Raw genomic sequence first — 4,317 nt, forward strand, 5'->3', positions numbered from 1 at the left:
GTCCATCCATGTTGCTGCAAATGGCAAAATTTCGTTGTTTTTTTCTTGCTGAGTAGTATCCCGTTATATATATATATATCTCACATCCTCTTTATCCATTCATCTGTTGATGGGCACTTAGGTTGTTTCCATACCCTGGCAATTGTAAGTAATGCTTCTATGAACATTGGGGTGTATGCCTCTCTCTGAATTAGTGTTTTTTGTTTTTTTTGGATATATACCTTGGAGTGGAATTGCTCGGTCCTATGGTAGCATTTTAGATTGATATTGGGAGCCTGATGACAGATGAAACTTCATAAAGTGTAATGACATTTAGTTTAGAACAATGATTTACTTTAGCAACTCAGACGCATTCAGACCCGGGTCTATTTGTATATTCATCTCCATCACCACACCCTGATTCTTTTTTTTTTTTAACATCTTTATTGGAGTATAATTGCTTTAAAAAATATGGAACACTTCACGAATTTGCGTGTCATCCTTGCGCAGGGGCCATGCTAATCCTCTCTGTATCTTTCCAATTTTAGTATCTGTGCTGCCGAAGCAAGCACCACACCCTGATTCTAAACGGCAGAGTCACTGAGACATATTGGGAGGCACTCTAAAGCATCCAAGTGCTTTTTAAATTTAATCGAATGGTAAAGCTTGAATGAGATGGTTGGGAACATTTTAAAATATCTCCACGTGTTTTCTAAACCTGAGGCCCCATGGAGTATTTCCCAGATATAGCGGTCATGAGTGAAGTTTAAGTCAGCCCCGAAACTTTTGAAAACCATTTCTATATTTTAAGGTAGCTTTCTGCATTATGATTCTCTCTTCTCCAAGTTCGAGGCCAGGACTTCACCTTTCTGTCTCCTTTGCAGGTGAGACACAGCCATGCAAGCTAGGTCCCAAAAATCAGATGGAACAAGATGATGACTTCCCTGTAGCAGAGAGCACCCTGTAGTGAAGAAAGAGGCCTTCCTTATTTTGCTGACCTGTGTCAAGGAATATGGCACAGGGGCATTGAGCTATCAGATGTAGCAGGGACAGGGGTCCTAGAAGTAGCTTTCCAAGTTTCTATGCTCATCTTCCCAGGGAAGTGTTACACTGTGTCTGTGGAAGTGGTATTATGCCTGCAAGCGTCCCAGTGGCACATTTGGGTTTTTTCCTGATGGTGTAGCTTCTGAGTCTAATTTGTTGGACTTTATGCAGATTAATGAACTCCAGAGTATGACAAATTTGTTTAGTGCTCAAACTAGCTGGAGTAGATTCTGTTGTTTGCAATTAAGAACCCTTACCAAGGCAGAAATTGGGATCAGAAGTGACTGTAAGCAATGGACCTTCAAGGAAATAGGAATCTGTACATTTACTGTTGGGTCTGATTGGTTTTGCAAACAAAAAAACAAGAGTAATCCACTTGTTATTAGTGAATGGAGCTTTGGCAGCCCACAGTGAAAAGTGGCAAAACAGTTGAGAAAATTATTACTATAGTCACCTGGAATTATGTGTCCATGGAAGGAAAAATAACTTACCCTAAAACCTTATCAAGGCCATGAAGAACACTAAGGCTGCAGATTGGAAAGTGTCTTTAAACTGCACTAGAGAATAGAAGGAAAGAGAATGACTATCTCAGACTACTAAATTCCAGCCTCAGGATGTGATCAGACCAAGGAATGCTCCAAAAAAATCCTTCAACTAATCCATTAGGAAAAGGCTATCTTCTGAGATTGGGTTTCTCTTGATATCAGAAAGACGCTGATCACTAATGATATCATAACTAAACTAACTGATATTCATAATACTTTTCACTCTAAGCTACAACTTTGCAGCAGGAATTATTTTTAAGATATATTTCTGCCTCAGTCTAACAACAAGAACTAATTAAGTTCACAAAATTAGACTTTGCTTCAAGCTTGTGGTTTTCTTTCCTTTTTCTTTGAAGCCTATTTTCACATTATTCCAATAGTCAGAATGTAGGCATGCAAAGTTATTTCTTCATGGACATAAAACTTAATAATGTGACAAGGGAAGAAATCTTTTAATTAAATAGGTGTCTGCTTTGGTAAGTGTCAAATGGTCAAGCTGTCTCCTTTTTAAGAAAATACTGATGTGACCTGTTAGTCTCCATGGACAATATGGACCAAACATTGACTTTTCTTCCATACAGCTACTGTTTTTTTTTTTTTTTTTTTTTTTAAAGATCCTGTGTTTGGTTGTGTGACTTTTTTTTTTTTTTTTTTTTAATGAGGATCTTGAATCAGATGCGTATGTTTGATTGATTGATTGATTTTGGCTGTGTTAGGTCTTCGTTTCTGTGCGAGGGCTTTCTCCAGTTGTGGCAAGCGGGGGCCACTCTTCATCGCGATGCGCGGGCCTCTCACCGTCGCGGCCTCTCTCGTTGCGGAGCACAGGCTCCAGATGCGCAGGCTCAGTAATTGTGGCTCACGGGCCTAGTTGCTCCTCAGCATGTGGGATCTTCCCAGACCAGGGCTCGAACCCGTGTCCCCTGCATTAGCAGGCAGATTCTCAACCACTGCGCCACCTGGGAAGCCCGCAGCTACTGTTTTTGATGCTTGAAATGAATATTTTTTTCAAGCACTAAACAAGGTTTCTCAATTTTGTGTTTCTGCTTTGTGTCTATGTCTGTGCTTTTAAGAGGGAATGTTTTTACCCTTAATAAAATAACAGAGTCATTTATTAGGGATCAAAGGGAGAAATGCCTAAAAGTGGCAATGATCTATTAATCTGAACCTGAAGCCTTATAGAGCTCTCAAGTTTCTATACTATTTATAAAATAAATTAGTCTACATGATGTAATTTTACATTCTATTTATATCATTATTCTTTATACAACATAAACATAGAACTCTGTGATGTTATTACATGTCATAAATGTCATCATAATTTGTCTTTACACATCATAAATATCTTAGTTTGTGACATTATTACACCTTTGGGTGTCTCTTTCCATATTTATGGTAATTACATCAAAGTATTTACTATAATTATGTCATTTGATGAAATTACAGTAATTACTTCGAAAAATGATAGCCCATGACTAATGAATTAAAATAGCATGGAAATTCACATTAAAAATGACATTAAAATAATTCTAAGGATCTGAGATAACCCACAAGAACAAGAACATTCATTACTGAGTTTTTAACCTCTAAACTTGGCCCTACAAGTTTTCCCTTGTTGAAAATTTTAGCTTTATTGAGGACTGGGAAACGCTTTGTAATAGTGTGGTAACCATCAAGATATTTAAAAAAAAAATTGAAATCTAGTTGCTGACATTATTTTTGGCAAGTTGGCAAAACCAAAATATAACTTAAAAAATAACTTGCTAACCATCATAGAAGGTAATTCAAATCCTCCTCAATCTGTATTCTCACTCAGTCCCTCTCACTCTATTATTAACAGTCCGTCAAAAATACGCTTATCTAACGTAAATTCTATATATATTTGTATATGTTAGGTAATAGACTGGGTGCATACTGACTCATGAGGGATTTGTTTTCAGCTGGAATTCATATTCATATATCACAGGACATCGAACCAAGAAGTCATTTCATTCAGCCTCTGATAGCTTAATTATTAACCTAACAATAGCTGAGAAAAGCCTCTCAATTTCAAGCAGTCTCCATGGAAGAAGACCCCACAACATACTATGAAAGCCTTTTTTGAGGCTACCTTTGATCGTTGTTAAGAACGCATTTCCATCTACTGCTCTACAGCATGAACCCTCTTCCGGTCAGGCTCAGTTTACACTTACCATGTTTGCCTCCTCCCACTTTTCCCTCTTTGCCTTTTTGGCCTCACCAGGGACATTTTCTGCTCCTTCTTAATGCCAGCCCCTCAGATTTTGATCTAGACATTTATACATTAAACAAACATTTGAGAGCCTACTGGCCACACTATGTATTCTAAAACCTGGGAATACAGAGATCAGTGAATAAAGCAAGAATTCTTGTCCTTATGGAGCTTATGTAGAAAGAAAATAAGCAAAATTGGTGCCCAAGGGGAAAAAAAAAAACAAAATAAAAAGTAAATAAATATATAATTTTTGAGTATATAATTTATGCTATAGTATAGATAATACGTAGGATAGAACGTGGCAGGAAAGAGTGCGGAGCAAAGATTTTCACATTTTAATGAGCTTGCAGTTTTTAAACAGATCTGACTGAGAAAGTGACATTAGACCAAAGATTAAATAAAAAGGGAGCCACCGGTGTGTTTGGAGGGAGAACTGTAGGTAGAGAGAAAGGCTGTAAAAAAGACTTGAGGCAGAGCCTGCAGGGTGTGTTAGAAGGTCAAGGAGTTCTGTAAACTATG

At 37.6% G+C, this 4,317-nt stretch overlaps 1 non-coding gene across 1 annotated transcript; it reads right to left on the bottom strand.

Moving 5' to 3' along the window:
- Positions 1-444: 444 nt before the first annotated feature.
- On the bottom strand, positions 445-551 carry LOC114235607 (U6 spliceosomal RNA). Its single transcript, XR_003621741.1, has one exon. It is a non-coding gene; the product is annotated as a U6 spliceosomal RNA (small nuclear RNA).
- Positions 552-4,317: the final 3,766 nt, after the last annotated feature.

The sequence above is a fragment of the Balaenoptera acutorostrata genome, chromosome 11 (genome assembly GCF_949987535.1).
Source record: "Balaenoptera acutorostrata chromosome 11, mBalAcu1.1, whole genome shotgun sequence".
NCBI classification, from domain to species: Eukaryota; Metazoa; Chordata; class Mammalia; order Artiodactyla; family Balaenopteridae; genus Balaenoptera; species Balaenoptera acutorostrata.